Consider the following 19,688-nt stretch of genomic DNA (forward strand, 5'->3'; position numbering starts at 1 on the left):
GGGTTCATATTTCTAACTACATTGCAGATGCGACTATTGCAGACTCGCACATTGCGATAACGATTTTGAAACGATATATTGTGCAGCCCTAGTCTGAATGTGCATATATAAAAGCAAATATACACCAGTTCAGTTCAAACTCAGCCTGAATGTTAAAGGAAGTGATAATGCAACATCTCAACCATGTTTTAAACAAACTACCATAGATAAAAACATTAAATAAATACATAAGTCAATTTCAAACACTATTAAAAATATAAGTGTCCACAGAAGACCAAATAAACAGCCATGCACTTGTCTAGCACATGAATGTATTGATATCAGAAAACTTCCTGTACTTATCGATATTGAGGTAAAGTTGGTTTTATATCCGCATATTTGCTCATTTAACGGTTTCTGCATTGTCTGTACGCTAATTTGGATATTCGGTCAGAATTAGCATGCAAGTATGACTTCAAAACAACATTAGCACTATCCAATTGACTAACAATGTTGTACTAATAGTCATTGGTCTGAATGTGCGTATAAAAAGCCAACTTTACCCCAAATTTACCCCAATTCACTTCAAACTCAGTCTGGAGGTTAAAGGAATTAATAATGTAACATCTCAACCATGTTTAGACCAAACTAAGACATTAGAAAAATATGTAAATCAATTAAAAACACCATTGCAGATACAAAAGTGTTCACAAAATGCCAAATAAGTACACTTGCAGTTGTATAGCATGAGAATGTATTGATATGAATATCGAACTTACTGTCCTTCTCGATCTGCTGTTGAAGTTCAGACTAGTTTGCAGGTGTGGACGTCCGCCATTTTGAAAGTTTCCATTGGCAAGTTTCTTGATTGCATGCCTTTCACTAACAACAACTATCAAAATAACTCATGTTAAATTAACAATGAGGAAAAACTTTCTTGCTTTTCTCTTGAGGAGTTTCTTGACCGGTTTATATTCGCGATTACAACTCATTTTGGTGTTCTGCTTTCATGGGATTAACAGTGAGAAAGGTAGGCCTGCTCAAACACAGGTGGAGACCATTTAGTTTCTTCTTCCAGTGGTTTTATGGCTGGCCACTCAGCTAATGGTGCACTACCGCCACCTACCAGACTGGAGTGTCAAGCATTGATATACTGCAAACAAATGCTTTTCTTACATCAATTTTATCTCATTTCTAGTCCAGATATCTGAAACTCTCCAATCAAGAAATATTTTCTAGACAAATAAACATATATGTTTTTTTTTTCAGAAATAATAAGTCAAATTTAAGTGATTTTTGCAAGCAAATGAGTAAAACAATCTTGTTTTTGGTTTAAAATAAGATTATTGTACTTATGCTAATAATTAGCAGATTATTTCACTTGTTTTAAAAAGAAACTAGCTTAATTTAGGCTATTCCTGAAAACATTTTTTTTTACCTGTCTAGAAAAGGCTTCTTAATTTAACAAAATGAGATATTTGGACTTGAAACAAGACAAAAACTGACCACACCACTGTTAAAAGGGCAAGGAAATTTTCACAGTATGTCTGATAATATTTGTTCTTCTGGAGAAAGTCTTATTTTTTTATTTCGGCAAGAATGAAAGCAGTTTTTCATTTTTTTATGAACCATTTTAATATGGTTGTATATGCATTCTTATGTGTGCATGTTTATGTATGTGTATGTATTTGTGCACATGTATATATGTGTTCGTATGGGTGTATGTATGTATGTACTGTACATGCCATGTTCAAGCCTATTTATCTACATATTTGCTTATTTGTTATATATATATATATATATATATATATATATATATATATATATATATATATATATATATATATATGTGTGTGTGTGTGTGTGTGCATGTGTATGTCTGGGTACAGTTAAAGTCAGAATTATTAGCCCCCCTTTTTATTTTTCCCCCAATTTCTGTAAAACGTAGAGCAGATTTTAATCAACACATTTCTAAACATATTTTTTTTAATAGCTCATCTCTAATAACTGATTTATTTTATCTTTGTCATGATGACAGTAAATAATATTTGACTATATTTTCTTCAAGACACTTCTATACAGCTTATAGTAACATTTAAAGGCTTAACTAGGTTAATTAGGTTAGCTAGGCAGGTTAGGGTAATTAGGCAAGTTATTGTATATAGAGGGTTTGTTCTGTAGACAATCGAATGAAATATAGCTTAAAGCAATGGTTCTCAAAGTGGGGGTCGGGACCCCCCGAGGGGTCGCGGGACAATGAAGGGGGGTCGCCTGGTGGTTTCCAAAAATCTATTTATTTTTATTAAACCATAAGAATTACCATATTTCATCCATAACCTTCTGAAGAGAAAAACAGTCGTTTATACAGTCGTTTATACCATATATAATTACTAGTAGCCTATAGTTACTACTTCTATTGGATTGCAACTCCTGGGTTAATTGCATTGTATTAAAGACACAGCAATAGCGTCAGATGCAGCAGATTTCATAACACCTGGTTAAACTTTGTGGCCCATTTACAGCTCTCATACATACAAAAAAAAAATAAAAGAAGAATAGACTTGGGTCCATTGGTTTGTGTGTGTGCCATTGCATGCAAGGTTTCTGTATTTATAACCACCTCAGAGGATATTGGGGGTCACGAGTCACTGGGATTGTCATTTTGGGGGTCGCAGCCTGAAAAGTTTGGGAACCCCTGGCTTAAAGGGGCTAATAATTTTGTCCCTAAAATGGTTCATAAAAAATTTAAAACTGCTTTTATTCTAGCCGAAATAACACAAATAAGACTTTATCCAGAAGAAAAAATATTATCAGACATACTGTAAAAATTTCCCTGCTCTGTTAAACATAATTTGAAAAATATATTTAAAAAAAAAAAAATCAAAGGGGGGCTAATAATTCTGACTATATGTATACTGTATATGCGAATATATGTCCCCCTCTATCAATGCTGAATCAATGATGAGAGTTGACCTTGTTTGTTATATGTTTGTTATATTATTTGAAAGATATTTAGATATTCAAATGAGTCATGTGACTGTACCACTCAAAAGAGACTCTACAGACGCATCTGATCGCTGTAACCCTGATGAAGGCAGTTTCTTGCTGAAACGTGTAGGTTTTTTTTTTTAATTATTAGCCATGTGAATAAAGGCTTTTTAAATTTTCCACATTTTTCGATTGCCTTGGATTGAGTTTTGTTGTTACCAGAAAGATTATTTGTGGCATTATCGTTTATTACAGCTAGCAGGTCTGTTTTATTCATTACATCAACATGTGAATTTGAGTCATGGACGTTTGGGAGAGACTGCTCGTGTAAATCTGCCAATCACAGCTCTAGGGAAATTATTCACTCAGGCCGAGTTTTACAAGAGATCGCAACCACACTGCAGAAAATAATATATAATATACTGTCAAGCCCAAAACTAGTCATACCCCTGGCAAACTCTGACATAAAGTTACTTTTATTCGACCAGCAAGTTTTTTTTTGTTGTTTGTTTGTTTGTTTGTTTGTTTGTTTCTTTTAAACCAGGATTGACACAGGCTATTCCCAAGAGCTAATAAGATGATGTACAACAGCCATCATTGAGGTCTTTAAGTAAAAATATTTCTTTAAATAACTTAAAGTCAGACATTTTCAGGGGTATGAATCATTTCGGGGCTTGACTATACATATTTTTTACAATTATTTAATCTTTGGCAGTACAGTAGTTTAGTGGTTAGCACTGTACTCTCACAGCAAGAAGGTTGCTGATTGGAGAAGGAGTCCCGGTGTGTGTGTGTGTGTGTGTGTGTGTGTATATATGAAAAGCAGAGCGAGGGTTAAAGTCTGTAGATGTACATGAATGTGTTTTTGCTTTTATAGGGTCTCAGGTCTGTGCTCATGACTTTGGCACGTGTGGGATTTCACTCAGCCAGCAGTGTCACTTTACGGCGTCAGAAAATCTGCATTTTGCACTTTCACCCCGTGTGCATGGCACAGATGTAGCCTGGAGAGCCTGGACACAAAATATTGCATTTAACCAACTGGGAACATCAGAAGTGTTGTGTTGTTATGTTGCATTCTCAGAGAAGCATTTGCAATTGGTTTGCAAATGGTAATAAAAATGAACATATTTTATTTGCATAATTGCTTTTCCTGTAATGGAAAAGATTGATTGATTTTTTATTTATTTATTTAGTTTTCTAAACAGTGACTCATTAATTGGTATCACAGGGGAAACATATCTATCTATCTATCTATCTATCTATCTATCTATCTATCTATCTATCTATCTATCTATCTATCTATCTATCTATCTATCTATCTATCTATCTATCTATCTATCTATCTATCTATCTATCTATCGCTATATATTTATTTATCTTTCTGTTGATTTATTGATGATCTATCTATTTAATTATCTATTTATTTATCTATTTATTTATTTATGTATTTATTTATCTATTTATTTATTGATTTATTTATTTATTTATTTATCTGTCTATTTATTTATCTATTTTTTATTTATCTATCTATTTATCTATCTATTTATTTATTTATCTGTCTATTCATTTATCTATTTTTTATTTATCTATCTATTTATCTATCTATCTATTTATTTATTCATTTATTTATTTATTTATATATTTATTTAATGATAATAACACACAATTACTATTATTATTATGTATTTATTTTGAGAGGAACTGTGAGACACAATCATTCATAACCGTGTGTGTGAGTGTGTGTGTTTGCCACACAGCAAAAAGGTTGCAGGTTCCTGTATCCTGAATCCTGGCTGGGTCAGTTGGCATTTCTGTGAGAAGTTTGCATGTTCTCCCCAAGTTGGCGTGGGTTTCCTCTGGGTGCTCCGGTTTCCCCAAACACATGCGCTATAGGTGAATTGGGTGAACTAAATTGGCCGTAGTGTATGTATGTGAATGAGTGTGTATGGGTATTCCCCAGTACTGGATTGCAGCAGGAAGGGCATCCGCTATGCAAAACATATGCTGGATAAATTGGCAGTTCATTCCCCTGATTAATAAAGCGACTAAGCCAAAGAAAAATGAATGAATGACAGTTATTTTAAATTGTAATAATATTTCACAATATTAAATATTGATATATATATATATATATATATATATATATATATATATATATATATATATATATATATATATATATATATATATATATATAAATGAAGTGCACATAACAAGCTTCAGAAATCCAAACACATTGTTTCTCCAAAGGTTAAAGAGAGATGCATATTCCTGTGTGTATTCGAGTCTAAATGCACAGCCATGTGTACAGTTCTTGTGTTTTGCTCATTTGTTCAAGCAAGTTAAACTCAAATGTGTAGGTGAAAACAGCTATTGGACAAACAGCTGAGATGAATTTGAGATGAATCGTCCAGAAGCTCTTTTTGTGTTGTTTTTTTGCAGGTTATTGGTGTCTAGAGACATGAAGCAGCTCTCGCTACACAGAGGCCTGCAGTATCATTTAAGAGGCTTGGAGAAACAAGCAAAACAGGAACAATAAATGTAAATCTCAGGCCTGTTTGCCAGCTGCACTCTCTTATCCTGGACTCAAAGACCTCATCTAGGTAATTCATAATGAGTGAATAATCCAAAGAGGGCGGATAGAGAAAACGCCAGATACTGTAAAGGACATCCTATAAAAAAAACACATATTTATCTTTATTTTAGCACTGCAAGCCTTTGTTTATTACCTAAAATAGCAGACAGATTCTGAACTCAAATCATGTTAAAGTGCAGTTTAATTAGCCGATATTCAGTAATTCAATATATTGTGATAAGTAGCATGCACGATATATTGATATCATGGGCACTTCAAAGTACTCTGAAGGTCTGTGTTTTGAATGTCGGCTGAATCAGTAGGCTTTTCAGTGTGGAGTTTGCATGTTCTCCCCATGTTGGCATGGGTTTCATTCATCCATTAATTTTCTTGTCGGCTTACACCCTTTATTAATCCGGGGTTGGAATGAACCGCCAACTTATCCAGCAAGTTTTTACGCAGCGGATGCCCTTCCAGCCGCAACCCATCTCTGGGAATCTTCCACAAACACATTCACAAACACACTCATACACTACGGGCAATTTAACCTACCCAATTCACCTGTACCGCATGTCTTTGGACTGTGGGAAAACCGGAGCACCCGGAGGAAACCCATGCGAAGGCAGGGAGAACATGCAAACTCCACACAGAAACGCCAACTGAGCCGAGGTTCAAACCAGCGACCCAGCGACCTTCTTGCTGTGAGGCGACAGCACACCTACTGCGCCACTGCCTCGCCTTGGCGTGGGTTTATATATTTATATTTTTTATATAAATATATAAAAATATTTTTATATATTGAATATTTATTTACAATTTTACGTTGATTGAACATAAAACAATTAAGCTGCTCTCTCCCCAAAAAACTGAACAATTGTGCTGTTTCAGCTCATTTTAACTATTTAATTGACTCATTTATTTTCCTTTGGCTTAGTCCCTTTGTTCATCAGGGGTCACCACAGTGGAATGAACCACCAACTTATCCAGCATATATTTTACACAGCGGATGCCCTTCCAGCTGCAACCCAGTACTGGGAAACACCCATACACACTCACATTCACACACATACACTATGGCCAATTGAATAAATTGAAATCCCCTATAGCGCATGTGTTTGGACTGTGGGAGAAACCGGATTCCCCGGAGGAAACCCATGCCAACACGGGGAGAACATGCAAACTCCACACAGAAATGCCAACTGACCCTGCCAGGACTCAAACCAGCAACCTTCTTGCTGTGGGGTGATAGTACTAACCACTGCATCACCATGTCGCCCTCATCTGATTTATCTAAAAAAAAAAATCTTAAAAAGCAATGATGTGAAAATTAAAAGTACACCCCAAAAAAGATAATTAATTATATTCACTTTTTCAGGGTAAGTGATTGCAAACAACTAATACAGGCTTAATTTAACAAATAAAGGAAGTTGAACAGTACTACATTAAATTTGTTTGTTTCAATTCAGCCCAAATAAACTGTTTGCAACCACTTACCCTAAAAAACAAAGAGCAAATCCAATCATTTAGTTCAGTGTAAAGTGTGTTTTCCATCAGCTGAGCTGTAGTATAAGTGAGCTCTTTTTATCTGGGGGTGTAAATCAGACATTCAGAGAAGCAGACAGACACACTGACGGATCCGCTTTCAGTCTCCACTCGGATTGTGCTGTTTCACACTGTTGCATCATACACACACACACACACCAAGGCTCCTGTTTCTCTTTGGGGCTCAAAGGACCAGAAAAGCTGTCAGAAAACAAAAAGTGCATGTACAAAACTAAAACGAGAGAGTAGCATGAGATCAGTTACAGCTGTTAGCAGGACAGCGATCACACTGCTGCAGTGCTGTTCCGATAGAAAAGCTGCATCCTATTGCATAAACCTCCTTTCAGCGCTGTTGCGGAGCTGTAATTTGTTTGCCGATCAAATATTGTTGGCCAGTCGCCCCGGTCAAGGGAACGCTGGTCATTTCAACACATCTGCAACTAATCGCTTTCAGTCCAATCCTGACAATCGCAGTCTAAAAACGTTCAGTAGCTGTTCAGTTGTTTAGATCATACTATCAAAAAAATGACTTTACATAAGGATGTATTAGTTAATGTTAGGGGGCGGCACGGTAGCTCAGTGGTAAGCACTGTTGTCTCACAGCAAGAAGGTTGCTGGTTCGAGTCCAGTTGGCGTTTCTGTGTTCTCCCTGTGCTGGTATGGGTTTCCTCTGGGTGCTTGGGTGCACAGTCCAAAGACATGCTGTGGAAATGAATTGGATAAACACAATTGCCCATAGTGTACGAGTGTGTGTGTGATTGTGAGTGTGTATGGGTGTTTCTCAGTACTGGGTTGCAGCTGGAAAGGCATCCACTGCGTAAAACCAACCCAGGTTCATTCTGAGAACGTAGTCCCGTGGACATTTCTGGAGGCCGCATAATACGTCCCAGGAGAGGCTGCTGTGCGTGCTTTTTTGCATCTCGAATGTCTTTCGCGAGTGCCGTTCTCGCGTAAACCCTCCAGAGGCTGCTGTCGAATGACCATCCGTCTCACTGACTGAATGATTGACTGGGCGACCGGCCAATCGGCCCACCCACCCTCCTCCTCCTTCCCTAAACTCAACCAGTTTTACCGATTGACCCACCCACCCGCTTACTTCCCTAAACCCCACCAACAATTTACAAAAGTCGTCCACAAAAAGAAAAGCTCTCGTCTGATTTTTACCATGTTTTCAGATTTTACCACATTCTCACACTGTTATGAACTTGTTTATTTTTTGGATTCTGTTTTTGTCTTATCTGAATTCTGGAACCGCTCTTCCCCGGACTCGAACCCAATCGTCGTCACAGTCAGCTCCTCTCTGCGTCTCAATTCTGCCGACGAACACTACAAGCTAACTGGACAAACTGGATGCAGCGGGAAAGCCATAAAAGTGTAAAACACATGCCGTAATAGTTGGTGGTTCATTCCACTGTGGTGACCCCTGACAAATAAGGGACTAAGTTGATGGAACATGAATGAATGAATAATTAAGGTTAGTTAATGCATTTACTAACATGAACAAACAATGTACAAAACATTTATTGCAGTATTTGTCGTTAATTGTTAGCTCAGGTTAACTCACGATGCATTAATGTTAACAAGCATGAATTGGGATGGTAATAATGCATTAGTAAAGGTTAAACTATGATTAATAAATGCTGTACAACTATCGTTTATAATTAGTTCATGTTAGTATTAACGAATGAATCCTTATTGTAAAGTGTGACCAATGACTTTTGGGGTCCTATCATACACCCGGCGCAATAAGGCGTGCAAGACGTGTATGGTGCGATTTGCTGCTATTTTTTAGACTAGTGCAACCCTAATTTTCACGTTTTGCACCAGGTTGTTTTAATAGCAAATCCATTTGCGCCAATTTGTGGACTCATGGGCGTGCTGGTCTAAAAAGGAGGTGTGTTAGGGTGCATTGTTGGCGCATTGCTACTTTGAGGAACTGAAATAGACCAACAGCGACATTGACCACCTAAACGTCCAGCGCAGAGCACGATAGTTTTAAACCTATGCAGGTTCAACATTGCTTAATACACACAGGATGAACAACAAAACTCAAATATCTTTACTTGTGAAAATAATTAAAGGATTAAAATGTTACAAAAATATAATGTCTACATCAATATAAACACCAATGCCTCCATGCCTTCCCGCTTTTTTCAGTTTATTCATGACAATCTGCATCTGTATAATGTTATTATTCTTAGCAGTATTATTTATTATATGCAGATTTATATTTTTTTAAATAAAAACAAGTTTGGTTTTGTCCAGCTGTGGGGTTTTGGAGACATCTGCATCAGGATATAGGGCATAAGAACAGGATGGATGTTTGGATATAACTCCGTTGTCTGACCACACTTCATTATTATTGTTCATTTATTCCTTTGCTGGAGATTAGAACTGAATTTAGAAAAAGTTCTGAAACAAATCTTGAATAATGAAAACACTTCAGTGGAGGGAGTTTCCACCATTTCCTTACTCCGCCAAAGAAAAGGAGTAAAGAGTAAAGTTAAGAGAAAGTAAGGAGGCTGAATGGAGGAGGCTCGTTCTTTATCCTCGCGCTGCAGATGCTCAGTTTAACTGTTTTCTCGCTAGTGAAGTGTTCAGTTTTTACACATAAAGTCTGCTAGGTAAATAGCAAATGCGCCATGGCGCGACACAACTGACTCTTAAAGGGAATAAGAGATGAGACTCTGATTAGTTTAATGCAGGTTATGCTCAAAACACACCCAGAACTCATTAAGAGAATCAGCACAGCCCTGTTAGACCATGCGCCGGGGCACAAACCTATTTTTCCAACCTTAAACAAAGACCATTAAAATATTATTTAGATCCATAAATGCTATGTACATTCTTTTTTGTTTACATAAGAAAAAATAAACAATATATAAACTCATCAAGCTCATAGATGCATTATTTATGATGTCAAAAAACAATATTTAAAGAAATTTAAAAAAAAAAATCTGAATCAAAGTTCGTTGAACTTATATTGTACTATTATACTGCTTGAGTAACTTATTAAACTAAGTTAATCATGTTCTAACTTGATTTAATAAGTTGCAATGATCTAAAAACATATGCTGTCATGACTAATTGATCCTATAAGTTTTTACAGTGTGGGTGAAATCAAAATTATGGCGACACGGTGGCTCAGTGGTTAGCACTGTCGCCTCACAGCAAGAAGATCGCTGATTTGAGTCCTGGCTGGACCAGTTGGCATTTCTGTGTGGAGTTTGCATGTTCTCCCCTTGTTGGCATGGTTTTCCCCCACAGTCCAGATACTTGCGCTGTACAGTAGGTGAATTGAATAAACTAAATTGGCTTGTAAATGAGTGTGTATGGATGTTTTTCAGTACTGGTTTGCAGCTGGATGGGCATCCGCTGTGTTAGACATATGCTGGATAAGTTGGCGCTTCATTCTGTTGTGATGACCCCTAATGAATAAAGGGACTAAGCCAAAGGAAAAAGAATGAATGAATGAACTTCTGTCCACAGCTTTATCCCTTATAGCAAGAACCCTCTTACCGTTAGTTTGTTATAAGCGAATGACGCCCAGATATAATTTGTTTGGTGATCAAACACTGTTGAAGAGTCAACCCGGTCAAGGAAACACTGGTCATTTGAACACATCTGCAGCTAATTGTTTTTGATCCAATCCTGACAATCGCTGTCTAAAAACGCAACAGTCCAGTAGCTCCATTAGTGTCTTAGGAATCAGCATCGCTGCACTAATAAATTTGCATTTATGGGGAGTTTCGGTTACTTCAAATTATCCAAGTGCCTGCAAATGTCTGAAAATACAGACGTTTCTTTTGAAATGATGAGAACCTGATCCCTGGTGCTCGGTGACGCAGAAAACGGCCTCGCTCTAAATCAGCTGCTCCTGACGGCAGAACCGAGCGATGGCAGACCTGATTATAGAGGCCTGACTGTAAGATACCTGATCTCTGGCACGCTGTATATCTGCCACGTAAAACTCTTTATGGATCTAAATAATATTTTATTAGTCTTGGGGTGATACAGATGAGGCAGAAAGTCTTGAAGTAAAAGACATTTCTGCAAACTCTACTATTTCTTTTATTTTTGTATTATTTTTAAATACTGTTTATAGGGCTAAAAAAATTAATTAAACTTTTAAAAAGAAAAATATTCAACATTAAATAAAGCTTTTTTGGCTTTTTATATTTCATGGAATTATATATTTTTCTTACACTTTCAGACAGCAATAAAAAGCATTTACACAGCATTTATGGATCGAAATAATATTTACTGATATTATTATTATTAATAAAATATTATTATTAATACTACTACTACTATTAGTTATTTATTTATTTAATTTTTTACATTTTCAAACAGCAATAAAAAGTATTTACACAGCATTTATGAATCTAAATCATAATTTTATTATTATTATTATTATTAATATTATTATTATTATTACTATTACACAATTGTTATTATTATTGTTATTATTATTATTATTATTATTATTATTATTATTACTATTATAATTATTATTTATTTATTTTTATTTTTATTTTTAAATTTTTTACATTTTCAGACAGCAATAAAAAGCATTTACACAGCATTTGTGGATCTAAATAATATTTGTTATTATTATTATTATTATTATTATTATTATTATTATAACAATATTATTATTATTATCATTATTATTAGTATTAATATTAGTATTACTGTTGTTGTTGATATTATTATTATTTTTATTACTATTATAATTATAATTTATTTATTTATTTAATGTTTACATTTTCAAACAGCAATAAAAAGCATGTACACAGCATTTATGAATTTAAATAATATGTATTATTATTAAAATATCATTATTATTGTTATTATTAAATGACTATTATTATTATTAATATTATTATTATTATTATTAATCAGACAGCAATACAAATTATTTACACAGCATTTAATAATATAACTCAATATAACTCAAATGTAACTCAATAACATTTATTATTATTATTATTATTAACATTATTAATATTTATTTAATTTTTTACATTTTCAGACAGCAATAAAAAAGATTTACACAGCCTTTATGGGTCTAAATAATATTTTATTATTATTATTATCATTATTTTTTTTATTATTAAAAATATTATTTATTAATTTTGTTTTATTTTTATTTTTGTTTACATTTTTTGACAGCAATAAAAAGCATTTACACAGCATTTATGAATCTATATCATATTTATTATAATTTTATTAAGATTTATTTATCTATTATATTTTTTATTTTATTTTCATTTATTTATTTTTACATTTAGCCAGCCAGCAATGAAAAGCATTTACCCAATATTGTGTGAAATCCTATTATATCACATCAAACGGTCTCTCCTCTCCATTGTTCGTTTATTAATATCTGGCCATCTTTTTTCCCACAAAGGATGTAGTTTCTAAATGTATCATGTATAAATACAAGGAGGTCATATCATATCTTGACAAGGAGCATTCAATTCATTTAAAATCCCCACATGTGCTGTCAATTAGAAAGCAGCATACAACGATTACTATCATGCTTCTTTCCTTCTTGTCTTGATCCTTCTTATATATAAGACATCATACGCAAGACATTAGCCTCTTTAACTGTTATGCAGGGACAGACTTCATGTACATCAGTGTCATTATGCATAATAAACACATCTGACCATGAGGGATGTCAAACTAATTCATAGCCGCCACCCAAAATACTATGAGTCGCCTCAAAAATGTGTAAACACGGTAATATGCTGAAGTAAAGCAGGCAAATTACCATCGCACCCACACATATTAGCATTTCATTAGCCTGACATTATAACCGCAGCTGTTTACCGAAAATCTCAAATCAAGACCTGCCTTGTTGGCCAAATTAATAGCTGTCAGCAAGAGTTTAAGCTCTGGATCGTATCAAAACAGACTAAGGCCACCTTGTCCACATATATTTAGGTGGATCTGGGTGGCTGCTTTCATTAGCTGCGATAATGCATGCGCAGATTGTTTCCATATTCCTGCAAAGTACATGGACATGCATATTCAATGGTCAAACTATATAGCTCCCCTCTTTAATAAATCACGCGGCCACTTCAGGGTGAAAACGAAAAGCCGCAGAAGTGACCTTTCGGGTTGCGTTGGGGTATTTTCCTAGACCTTATAATTAGTCCTGTGCGAGTAAATGGCTTAGCAAAATATTGGTGACCACGTAAACGGTCAGCTGGCTCATTATAATCAATGCACAGCAGTTGTGTTGTTCAGCGCCGCATCGTGTGAGATCCAAAAAGCTAAATCAAGGCAATGTATATAAATGAAAATATATGCTTGCTTTTATAGTACATATAATGTAATATTTCTAATTTGGTGTTTTAAGCATGATGCAACCTTTAAAAAACACCATTAGTAAAACATTTCAGGACTTAGGGCAACAAATATGTCATATTGTGATGTTATACACATGCCTTCTGAAAGTACAGATACAAAATAATTCAACAAAAGATCTTTATATAAATATTTGCAGTCAAAAAACAAGTCAAAAAACAAATAAAATTATTGGTTACAAATACAAAATTATTCCAAAATATAATAATAATAAAATTATTACAATTATTACAATTTTTTTTAAACAAATAAAAATTGTATTATGTATTATGTAACACATGTGGCATTTTCTTTATTTATAAGTGGTATGCATAATTCTTAAAACAAGAAATTTATATATTTGTAGGTTAAAGTTTATATTTATATTCTATTTTGTTTTATTTTTGTTCTTATTTCTTTCATAACTAACATTGTGAAGTTTTCACTGATGTTTGAAAGCAACAATAACGAAAAAAATATAAATGAATGAATATTTGCATTGAATTTTTCACTGGAAATCTATATTTCTAAAATAAAACCATTTCATATATATATATATATATATATATATACATTTATATATGTGTGTGTGTGTGTGTGTGTGTGTGTGTGTGTGTGTGTGTGTGTACAGTATATATATATATATATATATATATATATATATATATATATATATATATATATATATATATATATATATATATATATATATAAACCATAATAATATAATAACAATATCAAAACCGGTTATAATGTACTGACGTCATTTATCACATATGCATTATTATTATTATTATTATTATTATTATGCTTTGTACATGTACTTGAGATTTGTTTGATGCATTCAAAAAGAGCAGGTAAAATGAAAGATCCAGCACGTTTATCAGACTGCTTGTATTAAAGGACAAAATTGTAAAACAAATAATTTATAGAAATATATTTTATTTTTATTTTTTATTATTTTATTATTATCATTGTTGCTAAGCATCGTGAGCATCGTGAATGCACCGTGATGCACCGAGATATCGAATTGAACCAAATCAATGGCACGATTATAGTAAACGAACTGAACTGAACTGAGAGACTAGTGTAGGTTCACACCCCTGATATATATATATATATATACATATATAGTTGAAGTCAGAATTATTAGCCTCCCTGAATTATTCGCCCACTGTTTTTTTTTCCTGCACAATTTCTGTTTAATGGAGAGATTTTTTTCAACACATTTCTTAAGATAATAGTTTTAATAACTCATTTCTAATAACTGATTTATATTACCTTTGCCATGATGACAATAAATAATATTTGACTAGATATTTTTGAAGACACTTATATATTCATACTTATTTTTCCTCTCTCTCTCTCTGTGCAGTGTGTTTGGACAGTGGCTATTTTTGCATAACTGCCCAATGTAATTTTTGTATGTAAAATGCTTCTTTGCATGTGCAATATAAACTGTATATTGACAGGACACAACACGTTCATGGATACCTCTAGATTTGGCATACACATTGGGTTGCTGATGTTTTCTTTTCAGACACAAACTCATACACACTTTCACTCTCTCTCTCTCACACACACACACACACACACACACACACACACACACACACACACACACTAGGGTGTCTGTGGACAGAGGCCAGAGGCAGAGCCATCATTAGACAGAAATGAGTGAAAATAAACCTCGTCGGCAGACCCTGGAGGAGCAGCTCTTATTATTGCTATTAATAATACAGCTTAGGCGTAACAACCAGAGGTAGCCTCATTTTTAAAAATGATATTTACCCCCGCTTTTTTTTTTTTTTGATGAAGGGGGCGGCAGGGGTGGCAAAATGGTTCCCACATGTGTGAATGTTAACGCTCTGGTCATTACCCATAAAGAGAGCTTGATTAATTGGCCATGTCCTCTAAGCCTCTGGAAAGACCAGCTCCCAACAATGCAATTATCATGTGCTTATTTGAACGCCATGCCAGCCAACACAAAGATTTTAGAGATGCCCAATGCAGAAACTGTAAGAAACTGTGCACTACAGCCTGCAGTGCTGTAAAATGCATGATATGAAAAAGTACTGGGGTAAATTGCTGTGGTAAAATGTAGTGTGTTAAGATATCAGTTATTCTACATTAAATAAAGCCACTGCAACATGGGAAAAGAAGTTTACATCACTAACCTATTTCTATTTTTATTAATTATTATTTTATTTATTTATTTATTTTATTTATTTTATTTATTTAATATAGTTAAATTTAGTTTTACATTATACATTTTAAATTTATTTAATTACATTTATTATTTAGTTTAAATTTATTTATTTAAATTAAAAATATATATATTTATTTACATTTGTTTAATTTTATTTTATTTTTAAATTTAAAAAATATTATTTTAATTTAATGTAATTTAATTTAATGTTATTGCTTTATTTTATCAATTAATTTATTAAATTAATTTAAAACTTAATTTGTTTTAATTTTATAATATTTTATTTAATTTTTTTATTTACAATTTATTTAATTACATTTTTTATTCAATTTTATTATTTTATTTAATTATATATATATATATATATATATATATATATATATATATATATATATATATATTTTTTTTTTTTTTTTTTTTTTTACTTAAATCTTTTTTTTTTTTTTTTTTTTACAGGGAAACTGTACATAATATTATTATTATAAAAAATATATATTACTGCCAAAGTAATAATAAATAAGTGAATAAATAGCCTAAATAAAAGGAACAAGAGGAACCAAAATTTGTCACCAGGTCTAGTGCCCCCCTATGGGATTAAAATGCCCCCTCAGTTATGACCTCCTGGCGCAGGACATGCAAGAACAATCAATGCTTCTTAATGACATGCACAGATGAATTGTTTGCCTCAAAACTAGCAATATGAGCTAACAAAATGAATACGGTTAGTGTGATTAACTAGCAGCGTCACTTTCAACAATTCCACCCAACACCGCTAGTTTGTCAGGTTCACCATACTGCACGCATTAGCCGTGGATATGATTTAATCGCATAAATGCTGATCTGTGGCTTATTGTAATGTAGATGGCTTGGCAGGGGCCGTGTCAGATGGAGTCTGCCAAAAAAGCGAAGGCACGGAGAGAGAGACGCCACCACTGTGAAGGCTGGATGTTACCATTGGCTGTGGTTTGGATTCGGTTCCTTTCAAAGCGGCTGCGGTGTGATAGAGCAAGACTAGAAGAGAAATAAACAGAGCTGCTCTGCTAAGTGTCCAACCGATCGTGTGCAGCTCTCGGGCCTGTGATGGATTTTCATAAGCGTTTCCAGTAATATCTGGCATGTTCTGCTTACAGCGTGCTTTGAGTTATAACACGCTCGGATTGATAAAAGCGGCCCCTAATCCTGATATCCTTCGAAATGCACTCCAACAAACACGGTGTGCTGTTTTCCCAGTGTCTTTCTGAGCTTGCTAAACATATTTCTCTAAAAGCCCAGAGTCAATATTAGCATGAAGTGCGCACAAATAAAACCGATCTTTTCTTTAGACTATTAAAAGGGAATGTTTGTGCTGTCTATTTATACTTTTGGCCGAGAATGTAAAACCACCTGTTGATGCACGCCTGGACGTGAAACGTCAAAGTCAATCGAGTGTTATGGAGTGTAGTGGATTCAAATCATTTATCAGAGTCGAGTCTCTGCCTTGGCCTCTTACAAAATAAGAAGAAAGAAAGAAGAGTCTATAGAAACATTTTGTCAAAGTTTACATTGTTTTTAAACAAGTAAGATGAGTTGAGGGCAACGTGGTGGCGCAGTGGGTAGCATGTTTGTCTCACGGCTAGAAGGTCGCTGGTTCGAGCCTCGGCTGGGTCAATTGGCGTTTATGTGTGGAGTTTGCATGCTCTCCCTGCGTTTGCGTGGGTTTCCTCCGGGTGCTCCGGTTTCAGTCCAAACACATGTGGTACAGGTAATTTGGGTAAGCTAAATTGTCAGTAGTGTATGGGTGTGTATGGGTGTTTCCCAGTACTGGGTTGCAGCTGGAAGGGCATCCGTTGCATAAAACATATGCTGCATAAGTTGGTGGTTCATTCCACTGTGGCACCCTCTAATTAATAAAGGGACTAAGCCGAAAAGAAAACAAATGAATGATGATCAGATACCCAACGTCAGTGTCCAACATCAAACAGACCTTTGGATTTTCGTCACTTTCAAACACAACCTAAAAACAACCAAATATCAACGTCTAATGATGTTACAGCTTGACATTGTGTAGGCTATGACATCTATCAGACTATCCAGCCTTGCAGATCGCTGGTAAACATGCACTGTCAACCTGACCACAATTCTGAACTACAATTCCCATCGTTCACCTCACACACACCTGTTTCGAAATCACTGATGTTACACACACATAGCTGGGAGCTGATGAACGACTGATTACACCAGGGGTCGGGAACGTTTTTTCAGCGTAAAGCCTTATTAGATTTAGTTTTGGCAAATGCATGTTTTTAAAGAGCCATTTTGGTGTGGGTATAAAAGGAATAGGAAGTATCCAGCCTGATCTCAACAGGAAACGTAAGTAGTTTACGTTTTTTTCAGTTTAGTGGCTAATTCGTACAAATTCGTATGAGTTCAGTCGTACGAAAATGTAGGATTTTAAAAAGGAGGCGTGGCACCTAACCTCACCCCTAACCCCAACCGTCATTGAGTGATGAGCAAATCGTACTAAACTGTACGAATTAAATCATATGAATTGATACGAATTAGCCACTAAATCAAAAAGTTACGAATTGTCGTGAGATTGTGTTGGAAGTATCCCGTTGATCAAGTCTATTAATGAAGAAAGCACAATTTATAGATTTTCTATTGTCTTTTCGCCATCAATATGCTTGTTACGTCTTTCTTTTTTATGTTAAGTTTATCCACAGCACCGCACATTGGTTTGATTGGAAACGTCCTTCTATTGTTAACTGAGTTTTGTTGCTGTAAGAAAATTACTATACAAAGGGAATTGTAGTTGCATTTTTAATAGGACACTGATTTCTAGTGAGGGATATACTTATCAAACGAAAATATTTTTAACGGAAGACAGCTGGAGAGCCACGTATTCTTGGTCAAAGAGCCACATGTGGCTCACGAGCCATAGGTTCCCTACCACTGGATTACACAGACTACATAGACTAATCACATTCCCTTACACGTTGCTGAGTCTTAACATTGCGCAGCACTCTCTATGTCTAGTCTGCGTGTTTCTTGACTCTGCATTAAGGTTCACTTTTGTATCTTTAAGGGGTACAGAATTGTGCTTGGTTTGGGTATTAATACACTGCAAAAAAATCCCAGAATTTCACAATATCACTATAATTTTCACAGTAAATTACATTAGTATCATTCATTAATTTTCTTTTCGGCTTAGCCCCTTTATTCATCAGGGGTCACCACAGCGGAATGAACTGCCAACTTATCCAGCATATGTTTTATGCAGCGGATGCCCTTCCAGCTGCAACCCATCACTGGGAAACATCCATAGACACTAGTATGTTGTACACATACTAGTGTATGTGCACTACTACATGTAGTATGTCGCGTTCAGAAATCATTTTCCTTTAGTTTGGTCCCTTATTTATCAGAGGTCACCACAGCGGAAGGAACCAGCAACTATTTCAGCAGATATTTACCCTTACAGCTGCAACCCAGTACTGGGAAACACCCATACACTCTCACATTCACACACTTACACACACTTATACACTGCAGACAACTTAGTTTTTAATTCAGTTGCAACCCAACACTGGGAAACACCCATACACACTCATTCACACATAACACTACGGCCAATTTACTTTATTCAATTCACCTATAGCGCAAGTCTTTGGACTCCGGAGGAAACCGGAGCACCAGGACGGAAACCTACGCCAACAAGGGGAGAACATGCAAACTCCACACAGAAATGCCAACTGACCTAGCAGGGGTGAGAACCAGCAACCTTCTTTCTGTGAGGTGACAGTGCTAACCACTGAGCCACCGTGTTGCCATATTTACATTAAATAACCCAGTGATTTTACCATTCTAGTCCCCTCTTGGACCTCATTTTTTTCCGAAAGGCCTCTCAGCTTGAATCTGCCCAGACGCCCTGCTCAATCCACTGGGGGAAAATTAGGTGTGAGGACCGGCTTCACTTTCAGAAGGTTTTAACGGGATTAAATGACGTTTAAGTTATTGGACAACTAATATGCATGATTAAAGCTGTTGATGGTTGCACAA

At 34.9% G+C, this 19,688-nt stretch overlaps 1 long non-coding RNA gene across 3 annotated transcripts in view; it reads right to left on the reverse strand.

Moving 5' to 3' along the window:
• The window catches only part of LOC147834365 (uncharacterized), a 546,693-nt gene that overhangs the window by 302,962 nt on the left and 224,043 nt on the right, over positions 1-19,688 (reverse strand). Inside the window, exon 1 of one of the 3 annotated variants that reach the window (XR_015503732.1) lies at positions 759-791. The exons of the other annotated variants lie outside the window; for them this stretch is intronic. This is a non-coding gene — a long non-coding RNA (uncharacterized LOC147834365). Of the gene's footprint in view, positions 1-758; positions 792-19,688 lie in introns of those variants that run through there. 3 annotated transcript variants of the gene reach the window in all.

This window comes from Danio rerio, chromosome 12 (genome assembly GCF_052040795.2).
Source record: "Danio rerio strain M-AB ecotype USA chromosome 12, GRCz13ab, whole genome shotgun sequence".
In the NCBI taxonomy this organism is placed as follows: Eukaryota; Metazoa; Chordata; class Actinopteri; order Cypriniformes; family Danionidae; genus Danio; species Danio rerio.